At 41.2% G+C, this 11569-nt stretch overlaps 1 non-coding gene across 1 annotated transcript; it reads right to left on the reverse strand.

Annotated features, from left to right (window-relative positions):
- Positions 1–10934: 10934 nt before the first annotated feature.
- On the reverse strand, positions 10935–11008 carry Trnas-cga (transfer RNA serine (anticodon CGA)). Its single transcript has one exon. It is a non-coding gene; the product is annotated as a tRNA-Ser (tRNA).
- Between the last annotated feature and the right edge of the window lie 561 nt (positions 11009–11569).

Here is an 11569-nt window from a genome sequence, read left to right on the forward strand (position 1 = left end):
CAAAGGCAAGGCTACCTGTGAAACCAGTCATGTGATTTACAAGCTAAGTTGCAACCACTGTGCTGCCTTCTATGAAGGCATGACAACCAACAAGCTGTCTATCACATGAATGGCCACTGAGAAGTGGACCACCATGTTGATGAACACGCTGCGAGACATGATATCCCTCATCTCAATGACTGCTTCACAACCTGTGCCATATGGATCCTTCCCACCACACAGCCATCATTTAATCACCACACCCAGTCCTCTACTTTCTTTTTATTTCTCTCCTTTCCGCTACTTCCTCCCCACCCTCCCCACCTTCTCTCCTGCCCTCTGTCTAAACTGCAGCACTTCACTGTCCACCATCCCCACCATACAATCCTTCCCTCTCCCTGCCCCAGCCTCCTCCTTACACCCACCCAGTTGCCACTCCCATCATGCACTGGTACTACTGCTTGCAGTGTGGTTTTAGACTGCAGACGTGCCTCTGTGTGTGTGTGTGTGTGTGTGTGTGTGTGTGTGTGTGTGTGTGGGTGGAAAGGCCTTAATGGCTGAAAGCTATAATTGTGTGAATCTTTTTGTTGTGCCTATCGTGCATCTCCGCTATACGGTGAGCCTCTCTAAAATTGACAGATTAATCAGAATAAGCCTGAAAAACTTTGCGAGTAACTTTGTATGTAGAGACATTAGGTAAACTGTATACTGTTGCGTGAAGGAGGGCTTGAGCAGCTCATGACATCAGTATAAGAAAGACAGCTGTAGACAACTGCCTCAGTGGTGAATTTAGCTTTGATTAGAATCAACTGTTTGTACCTCACTAGGCAGCAACCTGTTGGTTCAAGTGTCAATGCACCTAGTTGTATGTAATTATGAAAGTTCAGCAAGGGAGTTCATGCTCCAGTACTGAGCTGCAGTTGGATCTCTATTGCACATAGCAAGAATAATGAACAATTTATTCAGTCTACTATTTCAGGTTGAGAAATGGATGTGATAACATTAATATCCATTGGTTCCCGCCAACAGACTCATTGGTATGAGCAGGTTCGTAGTGATATGTCCTTCTTTATTTTATTTGTCTCAATTTGCTCATCTGTCTGGGCAATCATTCTGGGAATACTTGTTGAAACAGTCCTGGAAAGATGATTCTGTATGCAAATCTAAGAAGTGAAACTTTTCCATTGTTTGAAAGGCTGGGCTAGAGTGCAGCAACTTTGACATTTGACTACAGCCACTTCTGTCTTGTCAGCTAAGCTGTATGATTTTCCTGGTTTGGATATGTCTGCAACCATATCTGCCCAAAACTCTAAATGTCAACTGACCACATGGGAAACTGAGTCAATATCAAAACCACCTCCAAAATTGGATCATCGAATTGTAAGGCCTTTTGACATACTTCCTTGTCTGGAACTGACAAATAATATTATCAGAAATCATAACCTTGTATGATCATTTATTTTTGGATGTACTGAAACACCTCTACTGAGCCCTTCTAAGTCAGCCACCCAGGCACAGTATGAATGGTTGGACTATATTTGACATTGATAGAATTCCACTCAAGATGATATAACAGCACAATGTTAGTGGAAATAAGCATTTAAGAGAGCACACATTTCATCAGTGTAAGCTGGGCTGGTTCAGTTAGAGTGGAAAGCCTACAAAACAACCTGGATATTTGGGGCTGAAACCAAGACAGGGGAGATATTTAATAATTTCAGGGTCTATTATACTGAATGCAGCAAAACGCTGACAGAGCCAATTCTCATATAAAATTCAGTCACTTCGTCACATTGTATGCCAGAAATGGTGGTTGATGCTTTGCTGTTTGTTTTGATAGTAATTTGGCCAAGAAGACCCCCTCATGCCTCTGTCCTTCTGACTGCTGTTTCACGAAATGTCAAAAGATAAACAAAATAAATGTCATGTGACTAGGGCCTCCTGTGAGGTAGACTGTTCGCCAGGTGCAAGTCTTTTGATTTGACACCACTTTGGTGACTTGCACATCAATATGTCAAAAGATGACCTCTGTGGACAAGACAGGTGTCGTTGACACTGCACTGGGTCCTTGTTTACATGATGTACCACTAGTTTTGACACTATCATTAAGATTTACATTGTGACACACAACATAAATAAAAGTATGGCACAACAGATGACAGGTATATTTCACAGCACAAAATACAGTACAAACTTTCACAGGTGTAACAAACAGTTCCAAAGAGCAAAATGACAAGTAATCCACAATAACAGCTTGAGTAGCTTCATATGCAGATAAAGTAGATAGACCACAAGTGAATAAGTTATTGAGCAGCACACTAAATCAATATAGATACACACAGTTCAGCCCAGTGATGGTAGCACTAGTGGGGTTCTGGAGCAAGCATCATGGATAACAGATTAGCACTGATGAAGTGGTGCTGCTCTCTGGTGGCTGGGCACTGTAACAATCATCCCTGTGTGAGTGGTGATTCTCATGGAGTGCCATGCTGAGAGTCCTGTATCTGGTGCCAAGAAGATGCGGTGTGGGGCGTCCCGTGTATGCAGGGGCGGAGAGCAGATCAGTTGTAACAGCAATTGGAAACAGAGGAGGAGGCACTGGCAGTTTGCAATGCCTGCTGAAACGTGTTGTAGCCCAGTGGGTTAGCACACTTTATTATTTGAATGTGTAGTAACTGTTCATTTGGAACACAGAGTCTGCAGCTGTGATTCATATTATGTAAATTGAAAGTGGAAAGGAGAGAGAGGAAGTGCAACGGAAGGAACTAATGATATCAGCTGCATTGGAACTTTGTGTGGAATCAGCAGCAGTGAGTGAAAATGTGTGCTGGATGGAGTCTCCTACATAGGATGCAGTTGCGTTAACCGCTGCTCCATCCAGACACAGTGTTTATAGCAATTGCATGAACACTCTCAGCATGCCTCTTCACTGACTGAGATGACCAAAAGAACAGACACGGTGCATTTCTGTAACTGATTTACCTCGATGGGCAACAAATCCGACACCTTCAGTGTGGATGCACAATTACATTCAACCTCCTGCAGGAATCTCAAAGTAATGAGCACAGAGGATGTGGATTGTGACTGTGGATAGGTGGTGCAGTGTAGGAGCACGACCAACTCCATAGTAAGCAGGAGATCGCAGGTTTGTCCCAGTTTGGCACACATTTTTCACTCACTGCTGCCGATTCTGCACAAAGTTCCGATGCAGCTGATATCCTTAGTTCCTTCTATTTCCTTTTCTTTTTCCCCTATCCACCTTCAGTTTACATAATATCATAGATCTCTTTTCTTCTACACTGCTGGCCATTAAGACTGAAACAGCAGTAATCATATCCAATAAAATTTTTTGTACAGAAAATCTGGGCTGGAATGTAAACAATATGAATTTGATTAGATTGCTACTCAATGCAAAGAGGAAAGATTGAATGGCAGGCAGGCACATTTAAAAGTAGACAAAGGTGCTGGACAAAGTCCCCCAGATTATGAAAATACACACATTTATATACAAAAAACTTACATAGCCACTATCCTCACTAGGTCCTGAGGAAGTTTGGAGTGGGTAGCAATAGCAGAGCGGTGGGCAGTGTGGGCACAGAAGAGGCGTGTGGCGGTGAGGGTAAAGAATAGCAGGGTTGTTGTTGTTGTGGTCTTCAGTCCAGAGACTGGTTTGATGCAGCTCTCCATGCTACTCTATCCTGTGCAAGCTTCTTCATCCCCCAGTACCTACTGCAGCCTACATCCTTCTGAATCTGCTTAGTGTATTCATCTCTTGGTCTCCCTCTACAATTTTTACCCTCCACACTGCCCTCCAATGCTAAATTTGTGATCCCTTGATGCCTCAGAACAAGTCCTACCAACCAATCCCTTCTTCTTGTCAAGTTGTGCCACAAACTCCTCTTCTCCCCAATTCTGTTCAATATTTCCTCATTAGTTATGTGATCTACCCATCTAATCTTCAGCATTCTTCTGCAGCTCCACAATTCTATTCTTTTCTTGTCCAAACTATTTATCGTCCATGATTCACTTCCATACATGGCTACACTCCATACAAATACTTTCAGAAACGACTTCCTGACACTCAACAAATTTCTCTTCTTCAGAAACGCTTTCTTTGCCATTGCCAGTCTACATTTTATATCCTCTCTACTTCGACCATCATCAGTTAGTTTGCTCCCTAAATAGCAAAACACCTTTACTACTTTATGTGTCTCATTTCCTTATCTAATTCCCTCAGCATCACCCGACTTAATTCGACTACATTCCATTACCCTCGTTTTGCTTTTGTTGATGTTCATCTTATATCCTCCTTTCAAGACACTGTCCATTCTGTTCAACTACTCTTCCAAGACCTTTGCGGTCTCTGACAGAATTACAATGTCATCGGCGAACCTCAACATTTTTATTTCTTCTCCATGGATTTTAATACCTACTCCGAATTTTTCTTTTGTTTCCTTTACTGCTTGCTCAATATACAGATTGAATAACTTTGAGGACAGGCTACAACCCTGTCTCACTCCCTTCCCAACCGCTGCTCCCCTTTCATGCCCCTCGACTCTAATAACTGCCATCTGGTTTCTGTACAAATTGTAAATAGCCTTTCGCTCCTTGTATTTTACCCCTGCCATCTTTGGAATTTGAAAGAGAGTATTCCAGTCAACATTGTCGAAAGCTTTCTGTAAGTCTACATATGCTAGAAATGTAGGTTTGCCTTTCCTTAATCTTTCTTCTAAGATAGGTCGTAAGGTCAGTATTGCCTCACGTGTTCCAGTATTTCTACGGAATCCAAACTGATCATCCCGAGGTCGGCTTCTACCAGTTTTTCCATTCGTCTGTAAAGAATTCGCGTTAGTATTTTGGAGCTGTGACTTATTAAACTGATTGTTCGGTAATTTTCACATCTGTCAACACCTGCTTTCTTTGCGATTGGAATTATTATATTCTTCTTGAAATCTGAGGGTATTTCGCCTGTCTCATACATCTTGCTCACCAAATGGTAGAGTTTTGTCAGGACTGGCTCTCCCAAGGCCGTCAGTAGTTCCAATGGAATGTTGTCTACTCCGGGGGCTTTGTTTCGACTCACGTCTTTCAGTGCTCTGTCAAACTCTTCACGCAGTATCGTATCTCCCATTCATCGTCATCTACATCCTCTTCCATTTCAATAATATTGTCCTCAAGTACATCGCCCTTGTATAGACCCTCTATATACTCCTTCCACCTTTCTGCTTTCCCTTCTTTGCTTAGAACTTGGTTTCCATCTGAGCTCTTGATGTTCATACAAGTATTAAATGAAACAACAAGTTCACTGTTACCAGTCACCGTTTTATTTATTTCCACGACGCGTTTCGAAGGTTTAAACCTCCATCATCGGGTGGATTTACATTAGTAAGTATTACATTTGTGTGTGTGTTGTGTTACGATTTTTGGAGGAACTTGTGGCACTGCCTAGTGGAGAAACGAAACGCTATTTCAGAATATGGTTTAGGATTAATTTTGACGAAAAATTAAACTGATATCTAATGGTAAACATTAAATAAGTAAACTGCAGTACCTTCAGTGATCACAGGTTCCTTTTGCTGTCGTAACACATCACATGTATACTGCCACATTTGTAAACAAATATGGCGTCTGGAATCAGCTGGGTGCAAGGTTCGTATAGCAGAAGTGAAGACATAATCGCAAAGTGCAAAGAATATACATCATAACAATATTATTACAGAATAATTGCTTTAAGCATTTAGCGGTGTTTGTTTATGTGTGTGTGTACTTCAGGTGGTATATAAATCCAATTCTGACAAGTTAAAACAGCAAACATTCGTACTCGTTTGTACAATCACGTGAAATGTTAAAATGGCTTCAACTTCATACTTATTGATAACAATTAGGTGAAATGTTACAGACTATAATTACAATGATCATATTGGCTACAACAGTAAAATCATACATACATTACATTCTTTGATTGGGGTTAATAAACAGATGTGAAGTGAGGGGATGGAGTCAGAAGGAGAGGTAGAGAGAGAGAAAAAGTGTGTGTGTGTGTGTGTGTGTGTGTGTGTGTGAGTGAAAGGGAGAGGGAGAGAGGGAGAGGGGGAGAGGGAGAGAGAGAGAGAGAGAGAGAGAGAGAGAGAGAGAGAGGGAGGGAGAGAGGAAAGAGTGATTATATGGGAGGAAACATTTACATGGCAAGGAGTCTTAAGATTGCATGTTGCATATATTACCTGCCTAAAGGTTGGGGTAATACATTGGTTAATGCTATAAACTATGCAGATAGATATACATTTGTGCCAGTAGTTGATGTACATACAGTTTTAAGCTGACAAGGGGCACAAGCTGTTGGTGTGATGAATTATCTGTGAGTGAGATCAATCTCTTGTAGTCTTGGCAGCTGTCAATATTTATGGTAAATATTAGGTGTGTGTGTGTGTGTGTGTGTGTGTGTGTGTGTGTGTGTGTGCATTTTATGAGTGTAGGCAGTTGCTGAAAACAGAGATGATACTATTGTAAATATTGTCATTTTTGTCATTTAAGATAGATTCTGGTTGTTCCATTTGATGTTTGTATATTTGGAGTGTTTCAAGGATGTCTAGTTTTCTGCCTTTTGGTTGGATGTGTAAGATGCTAATACTTGTGTTGTTAATATGGTGTTTTGTTTCATGCAGGTGGGTAGCTATTGCTGATGTGTGATATTTTTTGTTTTTTAGTGCTGCCATGTGTTCCTTGAACCTAATCTCAGATGATCTGCCTGTCTGGCCTATGTAGAAGCAGTCACAGTACAAACATTCAATTTTGTACACACCTGTGTGATGAAGTGGGTGTCGTGTGCCGATGTTGTGGGGTAACTTCTGTCCAATCTTGTTATCTGTTGTAAAGGATATGCTTATGCCTTTCCGTTTGAAGACATTGCCAATCTGGTATGAAATGTTACCCAGAAAGGGGATTGTATGGAAGATGCTATTTTCTTTTTGTTTTTTGTGTTGTGATTCCTTTGCCGTTATTGAGTGTTTTAGGGTGTCTACTATGGAGCTGTTATAACCATTTTCAATAGCTGCTTGTTTTATTATTTCAATTTCTTGATCACATTTATCTTCTGAGAGTGGTAGTTGGATAGCTCTATTAATCATGTACCGGAATGCTGCCATTTTGTGTGCTGCGGGGTGGCAAGAGGAGTTGTGGATTGTGGTATGTGTTGTGGTAGGCTTCCGATAAATTTCAAACTGATGTCTGTTATTCTTTATTCTAATGGTAAGGTCTAGGAAATTTATACTGTCGCCTTTTTGGTGTTCAACTGTGAATTTTATGTTTTCATGGGAGTTGTTGAAAAACTGATTCAACTCACTGATGTCATCTTTAGTGCCTTTGATTAAAATGATGGTATCATCTACATATCTGTAGTAGTAGATGATATTTTTGAGGAGGTGGTGCTTGGAATTCAGGATTTTGTCTTCTAGGTTGCTTATAAATATTTCTGCTAGCAATCCGGAAAGATTTGAGCCCATTGCCAGACCATCTGTTTGTTGGTAGATTTTATTGTTAAATTTAAAATAGTTGTGTGAAAGTGTGAATTCAAGCAGGTCCATTAGTTCATTGATGTGAGTTGAAGGGATATTTTTGTGTTTATGTAGGTTGGCATTAATTATCTGTAGTGTGGGATCTATTGGCACAGAGGAATATAGGTTTTGTATGTCAATTGAGACAAGTGTGGCTCCATCAGGTACTTGTATGTTTTTGACATATTGTGTAAATTCTGTTGTGTTTTTAAGTGTTCTCTCATTATTGAATGTGTATGCTTATTTGAGAATTCTGAAGAGTATTTTATTGAGCTTGAATGTTGGGCTGTTCCTACAGTTCACTATGGGCCTGATGGGGGTCCCGCTTTTGTGGATCTTTGGTTGTGACCTAATGCAAGGTGCTTGTGGGCTCATTGTTACAATGTTTCTTGCTTATTGGATGGTAAGTAGGAAGTTAATGTTGTTTGAAATGTGTTTAATCTCCTTTTGTATTCTGGCTGTTGGATCTTTATGTATTTCAGTTATGTTGCTGGTTTGGAAGAAGTCTAAAGTTTTTTCTATGTATGTTGTTCTGTCCATTACAACAGTTGTGTTGCCCTTGTCAGCTTTTACAATTATTGCATTATTAACGTTTAATTTAGTCTTAATGGTACGTGTAAGGGCTTCTTCTCTTTTCTTGTATGCTGGGAAAGGTTTTGCAATTTCCTTTTCAATGATTTCGTTAATTTTGTGGCAGGCTGATATTCTGTCAGTTTGCTTCTTAAAGGCGATGGTCGAGATCTGTGTTGCACAAGTGATGAGCTTTTCTTGGTTCTTTTGATCCAGCGGAGCTTGAACGTTGTGTTTTAAGCCTTTGCAGAGTAGTGCCTCTTCTTCTGCAGTGAATGTTATGTTCATGTTATTGAGGAAGGGTGTGTAGAATGTGTGTTTCTTTTGGCTGTTTTGGTTCGGTTTGGGAGGTAATTGTTGCTTTATAAGATTCGCTAGTTTTCTCTTCTGTGTAGTTTTCGTTTTCTGTACGATGAACTCGGTGTACTCTTTGACTTTCTTGGTTATGGAATCATATTCTAATCTATGAAGCAACTTTCCCAACTGTAATTCTGCATTATAAAGCTGTGTATTGAACATTTGTTTTTTAATATAAAGTTCTTTCAGTTAATTTTTCACCCAGAGTTTCCGAGCGATTTCCAGTGTTTTCTTCGCAGTAGTTGTGTTTGTTTTGATGTCAATCTTGACATAATTTGGGATGACGTTATTCTTGAGACAATTCCTATTGAAGTATATGTATTGTGTCGTCATTGCGACCTTTTGCGCACTGTTTTTATACTCGAAAATAGCCTTGATTGCCTGACTGGGCAGATTAACTTTAAATGCGAACAGTTTTAGGTTAGGCTTTACCGTGACTGTTACTGACATTAAATGAAACAACAAGTTCACTGTTACCAGTCACCGTTTTATTTATTTCCACGACGCGTTTCGAAGGTTTAAACCTCCATCATCGGCTGGATTTACATTAGTAAGTATTACATTTGTGTGTGTGTGTGTTGTGTTACGATTTTTGGAGGAACTTGTGGCACTGCCTAGTGGAGCAACGAAACGCTATTTCAGAATATGGTTTAGGATTAATTTTGACAAAAATTAAACTGATATCTAATGGTAAACATTAAATAAGTAAACTAACAAAACTTTTTGCCTGCTTCAGTTACTGCATTTTTATATTTTCTCCTTTCATCAATTAAATTCAATATTTCTTCTGTTACCCTCGTCTTTTTACCTACTTGATCCTCTTCTGCCTTCACTACTTCATCCCTCAAAGCTACCCATTCTTCTTCTACTGTATTTCTTTCCCCCATTCCTGTCATGTGTTCCCTTAGGCTCTCCCTGAATACAAAATACAAAATACAAAAGGCAAAATGCTGACTCAAGTAAAGGGAGACGCTATTCATAGAGTCTGTATTTTGTGCCTTTCCTGTGTGACCGGTATTAGATTCCGATGCACCACTGCAGGTTTACTGTATCCCTTGGACCTTCACATTGACGATGAAACACAGAAATTGCATCGGTATTAAATACAAAAGGCACAATTCCGACTTAAGTACAAGAAGAGTGACTCTTCTTAAGAGTCTGTGCTTTGAGCCTTTACTGTGAGACCAGTATTATATTCCTATGCAGCACTGCAGGTTTAATGGATCCCTTGGACCTTCGCATTGACGATGAAACACAGCAATTGCATCGGAATTAAATTCAAAAGCATGGGTTTCGAAAAAGACGGTCGTGTGAAACCCAGCCCGCGCTATTCGTCCACGAGACTCAGAGGGCCATAGACACGGGTTCTCTGGTAGATGTCGTGTTTCTTGACTTCCGCAAGGCGTTCGATACAGTTCCCCACAGTCGTTTAATGAACAAAGTAAGAGCATATGGACTATCAGACCAATTGTGTGATTGGATTGCGGAGTTCCTAGATAACAGAACTCAGCATGCCATTCTCAATTGAGACAAGTCTTCCGAAGTAAGAGTGATTTCAGGTGTGCCGCAGCGGAGTGTCATAGGACCGTTGCTATTCACAATATACATAAATGACCTGGTTGATGACATCGGAAGTTCACTGAGGCATTTGCAGATGATGCTGTGGTGTATCGAGAGCTTATAACAATGGAAAATTGTACTGAAATGCAGGAGGATCTGCAGCGAATTGACGCATGGTGCAGGGAATGGCAATTGAATCTCAATGTAGACAAGTGTAATGTGCTGCGAATACATTGAAAGAAAGATCCTTATCATTTAGCTACAATATAGCAGGTCAGCAGCTGGAAGCAGTTAATTCCACAAATTATCTCGGAGTACGCATTAGGAGTGATTTAAAAAGGAATGATCATATAAAGTTGATCGTCGGTAAAGCAGATGCCAAACTGAGATTCATTGGAAGAATCCTAAGGAAATGCAATCCGAAAACAAAGGAAGTAGGTTACAGTACGCTTGTTCGCCCACTACCTGAATACTGCTCAGCAGTGTGGGATCCGTACCAGACAGGGTTAATAGAAGAGATAGAAGAGATCCAACGGAGAGCAGCGCGCTTCGTTACAGGATCATTTAGTAATCGCGAAAGCGTTACTGAGATGAAACTTCCTGGCAGATTAAAACTGTGTGCCCGACCGAGACTCGAACTCGGGACCTTTGCCTTTCGCGGGCAAGTGCTCTACCAACTGAGCTACCGAAGCACGACTCACGCCCGGTCTCACAGCTTCACTTCTGCCAGTATCTCGTCTCCTACCTTCCAAACTTTACAGAAGCTCTCCTGCGAAACTTGCAGAACTAGCACTCCTGAAAGAAAGGATACTGTGGAGACATGGCTTAGCCACAGCCTGGGGGATGTTTCCAGAATGAGATTTTCACTCTGCAGCGGAGTGTGCGCTGATATGAAACTTCCTGGCAGATTAAAACTGTGTGCCCGACCGAGACTCGAACTCGGGACCTTTGCCTTTCGCGGGCAAGTGCTCTACCAACTGAGCTACCGAACATTCCGGCTTTCGCTGTCGCCGCGGTCGGACGTGCTAGCTGGTTGCTCCGCGTCGTCGGTGTCGTTGCCAGTGTTTACTGTTTGCCGTTGTGTGTTTCTGTGTTCCGAGTGATTCACGTGCATTGTACTTTTTTTTTTTTTTTTTTTTTTTTTTTTTGTGGTCGTCCTTTTCGTCAGCAACTTGCTGATCTTGTACGGGATTCGGACTTGACCGGATTTCATACAGCTGCAGCGCCATGTCTACCACCATCCGGAAAAACACCCTGGTTTTCGGATTTGACAAGGATACCCGCCGAGTGCAACCGACCACCCTCGAGATTCATGACTGGCTAACCGAGGTAATAGGCATCACTTCTGATTCTGTGCACACCACCCAGCTAGATTCTGATCGTTATTGCGTGTTTGTCAAGTTTCTCAGTCCAGTAGCAGTTGATCGACTTATTGAAAAAATCGGCAAACGAGTCCCTTTTGTTCATCGCGACGGCACCACTAGTATGGTTACTGTAACACGTGCCGAGACCTCGATTCAGACAGTTCGAGTACTTAACTTGCCCATAGAGAT

This window comes from Schistocerca cancellata, chromosome 10, assembly GCF_023864275.1.
Source record: "Schistocerca cancellata isolate TAMUIC-IGC-003103 chromosome 10, iqSchCanc2.1, whole genome shotgun sequence".
NCBI classification, from domain to species: domain Eukaryota; kingdom Metazoa; phylum Arthropoda; class Insecta; order Orthoptera; family Acrididae; genus Schistocerca; species Schistocerca cancellata.